The sequence below is a fragment of the Vidua chalybeata genome, chromosome 4 (genome assembly GCF_026979565.1).
Source record: "Vidua chalybeata isolate OUT-0048 chromosome 4, bVidCha1 merged haplotype, whole genome shotgun sequence".
Taxonomy (NCBI): domain Eukaryota; kingdom Metazoa; phylum Chordata; class Aves; order Passeriformes; family Viduidae; genus Vidua; species Vidua chalybeata.
In genome coordinates this window covers 22,294,333-22,309,202 of record NC_071533.1, presented here as the reverse complement: position 1 = coordinate 22,309,202, position 14,870 = coordinate 22,294,333, and positions in this window count along the sequence as shown.

Here is a 14,870-nt window from a genome sequence, read left to right as displayed (position 1 = left end):
AAAAGCTAAAACCTGAGGCATCAGATCAAGTTAGAAATGTTCTGTAAAAGTTTTGAAGGACTCAGTATTATAATTCATAAATGAGAAAATTAGGGTGTACGCCGCATTAGGGTAATTCATAAATTCCAAATGAGGGCTGAAAAATTTGTGATTCTTTGCAAATGAATGATGAAATTATTCAATAATGTAACTGTACAGAAGCAACACTGGCATATTACTTTTTGACTAAATTGTCTGTTTCTTCAAGTAATTTTTCAGAATTTATAGTCTTTTTCTTCCAATAGACCTATTTACCTCTCAGTGATCCTACTCTTTCTGGCACTTAAGATAAATGAGAATGGAGAAGAACATCCCACTTGTCTGCAGTGGAAGAGGGATTTTCATCTCTTCTAAGGCAAATAAAGTTTAAATTAAGTCGAAGTCTTTTTTCTTCACATCCCAGACGACTTTTTTAATTGGACTTGATTTGTTCTTCTTTTAGGTTTTAAAACACTTGAATAACTTCATCTTTCTGCCCACCAGCCTAAAACAAGTATTTGTTTTAGACTTGAAACTAGGTCAGGAACTGACAAAACACAGTGATAGGCTTACTTTTTTTAACAGTGTCAGCCCAAATGCTTTTTAGCTACTGGGGATTCTTCTTTGCTGAGAGCTCCTGCACAGACACCTGCATTTTCATCTCCTGTGTGGGGTGGTGCTGGGCATGATGCTGGTCTGTGAAACTCTGCAATCCTTGCTCAGTGCAAGAGAAAAACACAGAAGTTACTTAGATGATGTTTGATCAAGGTCTGGTGGGCATGGAAGAGCTTCCCTGTGGAAGATGTCTTGTGGTATTCCCAGTAGGCAGCAAATGAGGAAAATACTGGTAATTTCAAAAGAACACCAATCAAGCCTCTCCACTCCCTCAAGTGAATCTTTCTGCATATGACTACCTCAGACCAAACCTTCTAAAGCACTTATTCCCATTTCCTCCTTCAACTATTTCTAAAGGGATTTCTTGCCTTTGCAAATATTTGTGGAGATCAAGCTATGAATCATTGTGACTTCAGATTTCATTAATTTGCTACTTTCTTCAACACCAGGTTACTTCTTAAAGTGAGCCCGTTTAGACATTGCTGGGTATTTGTAAAGTCTCATTATATACAGTACTGTGTCCATCAAAATGAGCAGGGTGTCTGTAATATCTTTTTTTTTTTTTTTTTTTTACAGGATTGTTCATTTTAAAGGCTTTTAATATATCGGGTTGCTTTTACTCTTTTTTTTTTTTTTTAATCTAAAAACCTGTCATCACTCTTGAGTGAAGTCAGTGAATTACAGTAATTAATGAGCTGGTCACTTCTCATATTTCACAGGTCAGCAATAAAAAACTTGTAGTGTTTCAGATTTTTTTAGAGTTATGTCTACATGAGCAAACACCTGAGGCATTAGTGCCTCCTAATATCTTAAGAAAAGTTACTTGCTGTGTGTGAGAATGACGTTTTCTCAACAGTTCATCCATTGAACCAGCCTTCTGTATCATTACTATCCTGGTATTTTTTGAAGATCTTGACATCATTACAGTATGTCATTGCAAAAAGAAATATTTCATGTTTTTAAATACCAAAGGAATGAATGCATCTTTCTAGTGGTGATAACTTATGATTCAAAATTTTCTTCTCCTTGTAAGACCTTGAGCTCCCATAAGACATATGCAAAATAAACAGAACATCACTGAGTGTAACCCAAAATTCCAATAATTAGAATGTTTAGTCTCCTGTAAAAGTTACTTATTTAATGTTTTGAGATATTCTGGTTGTCTAAGGTACATGTGACGTACACATACTGATTATTTACCCTGAAAATATACTGCTTTTGAAGTTTACCATTTCCCTGAACATATTAATTATCTCAAAAAGCACAACTTTCAAGGTTGTAATTTGTAGCATTTAAGATTGTATGTGAATTACAAAAGCATATCTGCTACTTTCATTTTTTTTTTGTTTTTCCTGATGTTTCTGGCAGAATGTATGATAATTTTTATAATTTTATTCTAGCATGCAATCCTATATATGCCATTTTGAGTGTCATGTGTCAAATATCTGATAATCTGATCCAATGTGTGTTGAAACTAATATGAAACCTCTTATTCATTTCACTGAAGATTAAACATGACCTCATATGTAAAACAGGAGTTAAACCCATTTTTACATCTGCAGAATATGAAAGTTTGAAAGAAATTGTGACTATGAAATTATTTGATCTCTTCCTGTTTTTTCAGCATCTCTGCATTATCAGCATATAAAAGTCTTAATAGAACAAAGAAGGGGTAGAGGACAACGGTCATGCATCTTAGAAATCAGATCTGCCTTTTCTAGGCTGTTTCATGTGGACATGTTCAATTCAGATTTTTAATGTGAAGTTCTGCCTGTCTGTCTTGGTATTGTATGCCTATGACCTCGAGCAATTAAGAGATATCATATAGCTACTGTGCATTGGAGAGATATGAGAAACCATTAGAAGGAAACAAAATACATACTCTTGTAATTGACTGAAATGCAATGCTCTCGCTGCATTAAAAATGAACCAAAAAATCAAAACCAGATACAGAAATAATCAGAATGCTGTGAGGAAGGAGGAAAGATTGCCAGTTACCAATACTGTACTGTTACAGTATTTTAAAATATATTCCAAGTAATTCACACACAACCTCAACCATGTTTTTGTTAAATAATTGCAAAACTTCAAATGATTTCAGGAAGGGCAGATTCAGGTTTACTTTTTTTGGGGAGCATTGACCCATTATCTTCTGTAGGTTCCTATTGCAACTACCACTTTGTTTTGTCCATTGGATATTCTGCTGAGTGACTTGACAACAATTGAAAGCTGCAAGAGTGAAACTGATAACATTGTTAGATAACATTGTTTGCAAGTTATGTAATTAAAATGCATAACATCATCTTTACCCTTTTGTGTATATATATAAACATACACAGTTTGTGCATCTTTAACTAATTTTTCCCTTCCTATATAAATAGGTCTGAGTACGAATTGAAACATGACACTGTAAAGAGAATCTGCAATGGCTTCCTCTGTGTAGATGCCAGTACTGACAGCAATTTATAGCCCTTCTAGATGCTTCTAAACTTTTGGTTTCAGTTACTCCTTATTCTGAATTTGAGGAAATGGAGGTATGGTGATAATGTGACATTTAAAAGTTGAACTTCCAGAGCTGTACAGGAATCTCTTTTTTGGTGAGTAATCTCCACATAAATGCTGCAATGTTTAGGCTCCAATTAAAAAATGCACATCTTTGTTGCAAACATAAACATTATTGATCATCCCAACTGTCTGACCATCTTTCATCAGCACCCTCAGCACACTCCACATGGTTTCTTTATATCCAGGTTCACTACAACAAATAGGAAGCAGCTCTTGGAAAAGACACATAGGAAATTTCATCAGTCCTTCTCACAGCCTGTATCGTTATCACCTACCTGAGTAAGACAGAAGGACTCTTTAGTCTTGTGTGGATTAAGGAATGGAAAGCTAAATAACTATTTAGAAATGCCAATGCTTTCCACACATCTATTGCAGCAAATAGTTTATTGATATTGGTGACTATCCATCCTCGGGTGTGTTCCCATCCACTGGAAATGGAAGCTGGTGGTTTATGTGCTACGCAAAGTAAGGTTTATAGCTATTTCCACTCCTCAACCAAATTTATATTTTGGATAATATACAATAAAACTTGAAGCTAGTCAGTGTGAACACAACAGCAAATCAGAACTTCTTTTGGAGATCTATGGCTGGACTTTTACTGTAAGAAATTCTTGAAGACTGAAGTTGATTAGAAGTTCAAAAATAAACAACATAAATTAACAGGTGAACAAATTTAAATCCTCCTCACGCATCACCTTAAGGAATATTTTTAACATCTTCCCTTAATTCTATTTTTTTTCTTCTTTTAATTATCTTTTTTCCTTTTGGGATAGTGTGATTAAATAATGGATTTAAATAAAGTTTTAAAGCTTCTTAATTAAGTCAGTCACAGTCTTTCCACCCATCTAAATGGATTGCAAGTTGGGCAGCAGTGAGTTAGAACTGAGCTTTTAGCATAATGCTTTCACTTTTACTAGGGCTAGTTTTAACTATATATCTAGTATTTTTGGTATTTGAAGAGGAAGCACAGATCCTCCCCAAATCTTTCATTTCAAGTACAGGTGTTTGCTTTTTTACCTTATGCCATGTCTTTCTAGACTGCTCACAACATGAAGAACTCTTTTTATTTGAAATACAGATTTTTCACTTTTTCCAGGCTTAAGAGGATGTACAGGAACAAAATGTACCTTTTTGAGAGGGTAGAGCAGAGACTGGCTGACAGAATATGATTGGTAAGAAAATCAAAGCTACAGTTTTGTGAGAATCTTAGGGTCGTCCTTATAATAAAAGAGAGAATCCCTTGCAGAAGTTTTGGTAAAGAGTTCAATTGAAAGTCATTACCTTTAAGGATCAGATGGTGTGAGAAGCCATGAAATAAATCTACAGTGTACCTCAGAAAACAAGCCTTTAAAAACAAAGACATTAACCCTGACAGAGCTAAGTAATCCCACTAACAGATGAACATTTTTACCAGACTGCATTGCTAAAAGAAATGCTCACCCATGCTAAGACAAAGTGGGAAAGATTTTAGAACTGTGACTCAGTATCACATGCCCTCTAGATCCACAGACTGCATTACATGGTTCAGTGCCAAATGGACAGATCTAGCTGGAAGCTATTGAGTACAGATGATTGCAACAATACATTTCTCAGAGACCTGCTTATCTGCAACAGATAACACAAGAATTGCTCTATTTATCTGAACTGCAGAATGTGAGGTGTTTAATATTGCTTATCTTAACTTCAAGCCCATAAATCCACTGTTTTATATGTCAATACTCATATTGCAACTTTTCCATTTAAATGTCTTAATTCACACATGGCCTCCTGTAAAACAATCCTCAGGCTTCCAAAACAGGTCTAATATGAGCAAAGTCTTAACCCAACATTTAACATCACCATTTCCAACTCAGTATATCATTGTAAATATATTACAATAAAGATATTGTTGTCATATTGTAATTACTGGTTCAATTAAAATGAAGTAAGGTAAGCTGAAGAAATTCATCATTCTTCTTAATTCCAAACTTTCTAGCCACTGTTTGTAATTTCAACTTTCATGATGAGGCACAAATCTTTAAGGATGTTTTCCTAAAGATAAGAATTTGTAGCTGATATGGGTGTTAATGACTGGCAGGTATGACATGGTAGAAGGGTTAATTCTGTCTTATTAACCAAGTGACCTCCAGACATTGTCAGTTTGGCCCAGCTGAAGTGATTGATGACTTTAGAGAAGAGTCTAGTAAATATCCCCCAAGATTTTGGGTGCAGCATCCTTGCTTACACCCTTTCAAACAACTCCAGAGTGAGGTTGATTTAAAAATATAGTTGCAAACGGGACATAACAAACTCTTGATCAAGGGACCTTGTATTAACACAATAATAATAATAGCATCAATGTCACCTTTCTCCACCATACTCTTTCTATCCTGCCATTTTAAGTGTCTTAGAAACTTTTATTCATAACTGAATAAGGGTATGAAGAAACAAGCCTGAAAAAATATTGCCTGACTGCACCAAAGAAATAAATTACTTTGACTCAGAATTTTTGGTTCAACTATTATTTCTCACTTGAATTCATTCTTAACAAAATATTGGATAGAGGTAAACTATGTACCCATCCAAAATCTCTCCCAGCTCACCCCTACATACACAAAAAAACAGAAATAAGATTTTGAGAGTAACAGAAAATATATTCAGGAAATTCATGGGAGTTCAACAGGATTAGGAGAAGAGGCTTGTCTAGGAATCCTCATCCAATATTAAAGCACAGCCAACAAGTTTTTGTTACCTGCACTGTGCATCTGCTTTTCCCCAACACTGTAAGCACTATTGCAAATCCAAGAGTGAGTTCTTCCTCAGAACAACTATGGTCTCTGTTCAGAAATTGCTTCCAAAAGGTTCCTAGAATTTTTAATCCCTATTCTAAATATATGAATATTCACCATCATCCAGGAAGTTCTGTGTACATTACAAAATGTCCACAGTAGAAAAGTAAATTATAAATCGCCTACCAGTGGTGACAATCAACATGTTTTGTATTAAATCAGCAGAGCTTTGCCTGATTGCACTGTTCAAGGAGTGCTTGTTGGCACTGAGACATCATACAGAACAAAACTCTGGCACTAAATAAAAAGAGAAGAAAAGGACAACATGATCGAGTATAATTATATTTGGATCTACAAATGAACATCTGTGTTCTGATATCATGTATAGAGGACCTAGGTATTTTCAAATCCATACAATATTATTATTTTGCATATGTTGGTGTATTTATAAGCACATGAGGATTCAAATCGAGGCACTGTAGTTATTTTCTGCATTTGCTTATGAAAACTTGCTTTTGTTGAATGCCATGAGACACAAAGAGAGAGAATCAGTTCAGTTACAAAGTAAACTGCATTTTAGAAAGCCCTTGATAATTTCAAAACCTAGGACCTCTGTTTCAAGGACATATCACTAACTACTGAAGCAGAATGAAGCATTCTCATTGTGAGGAAAATTTCATGGTAAAAATAGCCTTTGAGCAAGTCACACAACATTAGCAGAATAATTAGTCTTTGACAACTGTCAAGGACAACTCAGAATAATTTATTTTATAGGCTGGCTTTTTTTTTCTTAAATCCAGTATGCAGAGGTATAGAATGACCTGTGAGGTACAGCTTTTATTTTCCTTATGTTGTAACTGAAATTACTTGTACACTCAGCTTTTAGAAAGCTTAGACAAACAGAGTATGTTATATTTACAATGAGAATCCTGGAGCTCATTGTCCATGCACACAATCCAGAAAGTTTAACTATAATGCACTTCTAATACTGACATATTCTCACATCTTCCCCTTTCTGTAGTAACACCTTGGCTATGTTGGGAGAGGCTGTAGATTTGCTTACCAAAACTCTCTGAGTATGTTATGTATATTAAATATTTATTAAAGGAGAGTCACACAGACCACATAAAAACTGAAGGTTAAACTACAGCTCACTGCTGAACTTCCAGGCACTTTAAGCAGAAACATTACTTTGGGTATTAGATATTATTCCATCTGGGAATACAAAGAAGTAGCAGGTACTTTAGAGCAGTATTCTTGTTGAGGTAATTCACTGCAAAATCAGGCATCCTCTTGTGCTGAAAGGGATGGAAAGGTTTTCCCTACCTTCCTGAATCAGGAGCTTAATAATGATAAAAATGCACAAACCCCCACAACACAAAGGACATCAATCCCTCCTGCCAAGGACATTCCAGAGTCTAGTCTGGCCTCTCTGGGTTTCTTACATTTTTCCCTGAAGGAACAGATAATGCACAGGTACAGTGTTTCAGTTGGCATCACCAAGAGGGCTGAGTCTGCCAGCCCTTACACTTTACTTTGGGACAACTTAGAGACTAATCGACAAGAAATTAGATGAAAAAAATGTCCTTATCTCAAAAAAATTACTGTCTTATGAGAAAGAATGTAACCACTTTTCTCCAACACGTTTCTTGTATCCTGGCACTCCACTGGAGAATATCAATGTCATATGCTCTTTTTCCTTCCACATTTTCCTAGAGTTTAGAAATGGTACCTTAGAGTGTGTCCCCCCACAGCCTCAAAGCCAATGCAATTACTCTCAGAGGTCACCATTTCACAAAGGTAAACTGTTGGGAAAGGGGCCTTGGTCCTTTGCAAAAACAAATGTCCAGGAATTTCCAACAGTCTGCTGATTGCTAGTTCCTGTATCCCAGTACAAGCCAGCTCCTGGTATTTTCCCTGAGGACCTGTCTTAAGCAGACCAGGTTCCAGCAGCATAAATCTGTCTTTTCGCCCCTCTAGCTCTGAACTGTGCTATGTGCAGAGCTTGGAGTATCTGGGTCACAGATTTTATACCACAGCATGCCAGGGGGACTTGTTATTTCACTTGTTTGCTCTCCATGGCAGCCTGATGCAACTTGGCATGCAAAAATATGTGCAATGTCGCACTGGCCAGGAATGAAACACACATCACCCTTGGGTGAATCTGAAAGCCAATGTTTTTCTGATTAAGTGCATCAGGCAACGTTTGCCCCTTATTTGCACCAGCTAAACTCTGTGCCATTCGCCAGAGCTGAGTTTGGATATATGTATGAGAGTGCAGGTAAGAAGACAAACTGAGAGGTAGGATAAAATTTTTCTGTCTATCAGGATCAAGATTTCCTCAGGAAACTGGGAATTCTTCTCACACATTTAAATTATGATAATCTCCAGGGCTTGTACTTAAATTATTCTTATGCAGTGCAAATTAGGTACAGATTTGGGAGATAATGAATCGGTGTTCTGAGCTGTTGCATCTATATTTTTCCTGTTCAGTTGATGGGAACTGGCTTTTGCAGCCTTATGACCTATTTTGTTTTTATATCAGGCACTATTATGAGTCTGGAGAGCAGCTAATATTTTTTTTTTTAATAATGCAAAAGCTTTCAAAGCTCTACTGCTACAACTAATGAGCAGTTTCTTAGAATAAAAGATAGTGAAGTTAAAATCATGTCCTCTTTCAGAAATTATTAAGTATTATACATCTCATTCATCATAATTGCCTCTAACAAGGAGTAAGTTTAACAAATTCAGGGGAACCATTGATACTCGTACAACTCTTTTCATATATCTTTATATTAAATATTTTTAAATTTTTTGTGATAAAAGTATATGTTAAACATAACATATAAGTATATGTTAAACATAAGAGAAAGAACACCTCTGACAATAGGAAGTGGTCACATTTTGAAGGTGTATTTAGTATAGGTGTATCTTATTGTGGCCAGCATTAAACTGGACTAATCTTTTCCTTTCTAATATTATACATCTTTATATAATTTTCAGATTCTAGAAAGGTATGCTGGGATACTTTTGGCTTTAGAGAGTGCTTCATGAATAAGCCATGTGTAAGAATGTAATAGAAGCTTTACCATTAAATTGGATATTTTTCAACAAAAGCTTTGAGTTTCTTCCTGAGCTGTGTAAAAGGTCCATTATTAAGGTCTTAAGCACTACCACTCAGCTAGGAAAGCTTTTCATTTATTTTTGTACACACCATGGTCTGCTGGCATCTCCAGTCATGTGCAGATATTCATGCAACACCAGCATAATGTATAGCTTTATGCACTGCAAAGAAAAATGCTTGTGCAATTCCATTCTTCCTTCATTTTCTTTTGTGAGAAATGGCTCACAGAATCACGAGAAGCAGAAGTTGCAACATAAGACAGATAAAATAGGCTAAATTACCATCATTCCCAAGCACAGAGCCTCATCCAATGTATGGCATGACAGACATCACAAGATTCCTGGTTCCAAACCCAAACATCTGTGACACTGCTTTCTTTCCCAGGATGTGATGAAAAATTAATAGAAAGTATCATCTTCTCACTTTGCTTTAGCCTTCGAAATGTAACTTTCATTTTGTTTCTTCACATGTATTTGCTTTCTTCTCATAGTTTCCCCTGATACATCATTCCACCCTGATTAGACTCTCTTCATCTTTTATCTGCTATCAATTTCATCTCTTCTAAAAAAGCTATAAGGCAATCCATCTCCACAGCTTTGTTCCTGCCTTGTTCAGGAAAGCACACACCAGTGAGCTGAGTGTGAGCTGGTCATATCACACAGAATGTAGCACAACCTCCACACCACCAGGCACTCACCAGCCAGGCTTCCCCTTGTCCACTTTTCATCCAGATGGGACAGTTCAATAGAGAGCACTGGAGTGATGACATTCAATATCAGCAGTTTCTCTCTGTAGAGTTGAGTATAAATACAGCAGTTCACCTGTCTTCTCAATAAAAAGAACTCCTAAAAAAAATTTTGAGTATTTATCATCTACTCCACTTAAAGTTCTTGAAGTTTGAAAAGATAAACTGAAGAAAGATCATGTCTGTGTTCTGTGCCAAAAGTCCAAACTCAGTCAGGTGAAGGAAATTTGGGATTTATTAATCCTGTACTTCATAGAAAACATAAACAAATATTTTTCATTCACAACTTCTTTCAGTCAATAGTTCTTTTTATGATATACGCGTATAGTTCTATCCATTCAGATAGACAAGTATAGGAAAAAATGTATTCTTATATTCACGATTACCAAAAGTAATATGAAGACATAACACTAAAGAGATAAAAAATTTGGACCTGCAAAACTCTCAACTTTTTCAAAGAAAACATATTTTCCTTGAGAAAAATATAGAGCAGGAATTTAATTTTCCCTAAACCAAGGAAACAGGAACACAATGTTCTCTTCAGGCTTTTGCAATGCCAAGAGCACTACAAATAGAGCAATGGTGGAATCTATGACTTGACTTCTGATTCTCTCAATAGCTGATTATCCTTTCTCTAATATCTAATATCTAATACACCTTTCTTATTTTCATTTTCAAATAAGGAAAACTTGAGATGAAACAGTGGTCAGGCACTGGAACAGACTGCCTGGGGAAGCAGATGAGTCACCACCCCTGGAGATATTTAAGAACCATGCAGATGTGGCACTTAGGGACACAGTTTAGTGGTGGACAATGATCTGAGAAGACTTTTCCAACTGAAATGATTCTGTGATTCTATGATACTGTCTTCTTCAGAACACAGCTGAATCATCTGCAAATGCTGTCAAATATTTCACTTCCAGTAGCTAAGCTGAACTGTTGTGTTACTGCTTTGAGGATTTGGAGGAAGAGAGGACAGCAGATTATTTTTTCTTGTTTTAAATGGTATGCTGCTGATGCAAGAGGTAAGGACAGACCATGGGATGTGGGAGATGATAGAACTGGTACTGCTGCCAAATGCTTTGCACTACTAAATCTGGGCTCTTGGCATATCATCCTGAGTGGGAGGCCCCAGTTTTCAAGCAAACCATTAAACACATGCATGAGGGAAGGCAAAAGATAAAAATGTAGAGTTAGTCTTTTTCTTTAGCAAGGAAGACTAATAAGTATTGAAACAAAAATAACATTTTGGCTGTTTCTCATTTTATATGGTTGTATTTAATTTTATTTTAGACTTCTACTTCTGTAGTTGTATATATAAAAAACCTCAAAACCAACCAAATTATCCAAAGCACAGAACATTTAAAAGAATCTGTTAAAAATTGTTTAGACTTAGGTTCTGCCCAGAGACTAAAAAAGCAAGTTAAAATCAATGCAGAAATATATAGAATAAAAACAAATATAAAACAAGCGGAATGACCAAAATGAATGATACTCTGGAGGTTAGAAACTTGAAAATGAAATACCAAATATTTCTAAATTATTCTAATCTTCTAGATGCAAAGAATTCTCCTGGTATTTTCATTAATGAAGCATTTCAGAGGGTAAGTGTTCAGGTTGCTATGGTTAAAATGCAATTTCAGGTTGATGATTAGGTGGCTTGTTTGTGTATGTGGCACGGGCACTGGGAGTCATGTTTACATTTGAAGTTTTTTGTAGAGCACTTTGTTATAAAGTAAACAACCTTGCTGTGATTTGAACAATAAAAATCTGTTTGTTTGTGGGCTTTTTTTAAAAGATTATTTTCATACTTTAGCAGCACAAAGAGAAATAGACGTTCAGTCTATTCAGCTGCAACACACAAGTCATCACATAAATTACCATCTGCCTGAAAGCTTTCCGTAAAATACCTGTGGAATAAATATAACTTTCAATCTCATAAGTGTACGGACGGGTCTTCTCAAAAGGAAGATGGGAACCTGGATATCTCAAAAGACAATATGGTAGCACTAGCCAAAGACTAAAAGTAAGGCCACTGTTTTCAGTTACTTCACTTGCAAATTTTTTTAGGTTCATTTATTCCCAGTTGGAGGATGAACCAGCATTGAGAAGCTAAAATGTTTATGCATTTCCCCACTAAATTGAACCACTATAACTGGTCAAAAAATGTACACTGTTAATATAAAAAATATTTGAAAGAATATGAGGGTCTCAATGAATTTGTTAAGAGGACTATGTTATACGCAACTTGCAGTACAATGAACACATCATTTTGAGAATGGCATTGTTATGACTAGTATTGTAACAGTCACCTCCAGATATTGATTACAACATGATGTTTGCTATTTCAGCATATTGCAGCATATATATTCCAGCATATTGCTTCCTCTTCTTAAAAGTAAATATCTTCCTTAATTCTAAATTGAAACATGTGACATTAAAATGACATGGCTCACTGTTTAAAAATGGAACATTTTCAAACAGGAAAATGTTTCAAATGTTTCAAATGTTCAGATTTCTTCTTATTTCAATCCATCATAGTGCATGGAAGAATAGAAATTTTTTTTTTAGATTTTATTAGTTAGTGGCTGATTAATAAACATACTTGGTTTTGAAATAAAGAATAGACATATGTTACAGCTGGGAATTTAAGTTTTACCTAGACTAGACTGTTTTAAGCAGCAGTATATTCTTAGAGATGTGTTGAATTAAAAAAAAAAATCTAGAAGAAGAAAAAGAAATCTAGGTTTCTGGCTTGCATGGTCATTGAATCCAAACTATGACCAATCCTCATTCTTGTTATTATGTGAAGCCTGGTGTATTGTTAGACCTTCATAATATAGAAATAAGTACATAAAGAAGCAGGGACTACTTGAAGTACAGTGAAATGTGTTTATGTTACACACTAGGAACATATCAAAACATCTCCCTCTGTTTCCAAGTCCTATATTTCCTTTGCTTAAGACTATCCATTATTTCCCTATCTATATGTAGGATTTGTATGTAAATGTTTATGGAGATTAAATTATTTTTTCCCATAGTGGTTAATCCTCTAGCTCACCTCAAGATGTTAGTTATGTATTTGCTACTTACAAACCCCGGCAGTTATAGAATGTACCAGAATATAAATATTTGTATCAGGAGTCATGGCTCATATTCTGTTCTTAAACATTTTTAAACTTAATGGCTTAGACAAACACAAGAATTACCTAGAGCAGGACAGCATATGGTGACTTTGCAATACTGTTTATGTATCTCGATGTGGAGTTAATATATTCTCCTTTCTAACATTCTAGCAATAGCTTTAAAGCATTAGACAAGGTAACTAAAAGAGTGTCTAGCCATATGATAGCAAAAAAAAGCCCACTTGAAAAATGCTTCCCTGTCATTCCACTAAATGGCTCAAAGACATATTACAAGCAGAATCCTGACTGATACTTGATGTTAAAAAAAAATAGAGTGCTTTGTTTCTTATTTATAAAAAATATATAGGTATGTACATGTGCATGTATTATGTAAACTTAATGCATAAAATTGATAGATGATGTATAGTTTCTTACAATAAAACCAGAAGAAATTACCATTTCCCCCTTTATCCAATTGAGGAAAATTCACCTTTTCTGACAGAATCACATCCAGAAAGAAAAATCATGTTTGATTTTTCATGCTCAGGGTTTCCAAACTGCAGTTCCTTGCTGAGACAGGCAGACATTCACTATGGTTCAGGAGGCAGGTATCAAGAGTGATCACAGAAACAAAGCCCAGAGCAATCCCCAAAACCTCCACCACTGTCTGGTCCAGATACAAACACACCATCTACTCCAGATAAGAGATTTTTCCTAATTCACTGTCAGTAACATAATCGTACATTCAACCCCACCACTCAAATATCTTCACCCTTTATCAAGAGCTGTGAGTTACATCTGCACTGTGTGTTTCATGGATCTCAAATGCCATGAGTCTAAGATCAAGCAGGAAGATGAAGCAGTTTCCATCCAAGCTTTAGTTTCACACATGCAGTGGTTACTGAATACAGACATTTTTTTCTCTTTAGTTATGGGTTATCTCATTTCGGTTTAGATACAGTTCACAATTTATTACACTCTATGTAAATTGCGGCGGATTAAGTTGTCTTAACTTAAAAAAATCCCAGACTGTGCAAACACAGGAGAGCGATAAACTGAATGTCAGTGGTTAAATCAATAATTTATATTAAAAAGTTAGAGGTGAATTGCAAATCTTTTTATATATTCTCCAAACTTCAGCAGCAGATATTGAGCTAGAAGAGAAAGTTGGGCATTCAGCACAAATGAAATGCAAGCCCTTCTGGTTTTTAGGTCCCACCACATCTTTTCTGTTAAACTTTCTGCCACCAGTTCTTCAGTGGTGCCCCTCTATACATTAAAGTGTTATTATTAACTCACTAGTGACACCAACTTGAAGCATAAAAGTGACCTTTAGAAGAAGAGAGGTCATGTAAGTGACACTTTTTAATATTTAATAAAGGCTTAGAATATATTTTTATACACTCATAATATTGAAGACATAAAAAGTGATTTTTAAACCAGTCAATTGAAGATACAAAAAATAAAGTTTAAATTTGTCAGAAAACTTTACTTACAACTGCAGAAACAGAAAGTTTTTTAAATATATATTTTTATAGTTGATGTAATAGAATGTCATTATAAGAGAAACTGACTATAAACATAATTTATTCCAGTACTTTGAAAGAGTCATGGATATTCTCAAAATACAATTGTAATATTCTTATTCTCTGTTGCACCTAAAGTAATTGTATGTATATAGCCATTCTTTATTAAGTTTGTAGCAAATCATAAAATCTTAGATGCATATGTGCATTCTTCGATTAAGTTTGAAACATTCATCATGAGAGTTAAAAACTATCCTTAGAATATCATGCACCCCATAATAAGCAGCCAGTGTGATTACTTGTCTAAGCAGTCTGACTAAGTGAGAGTTCCACAATCATACTGTTAATTTTCCCATTTTGAGTTTACATTCCACCTTTATTCCA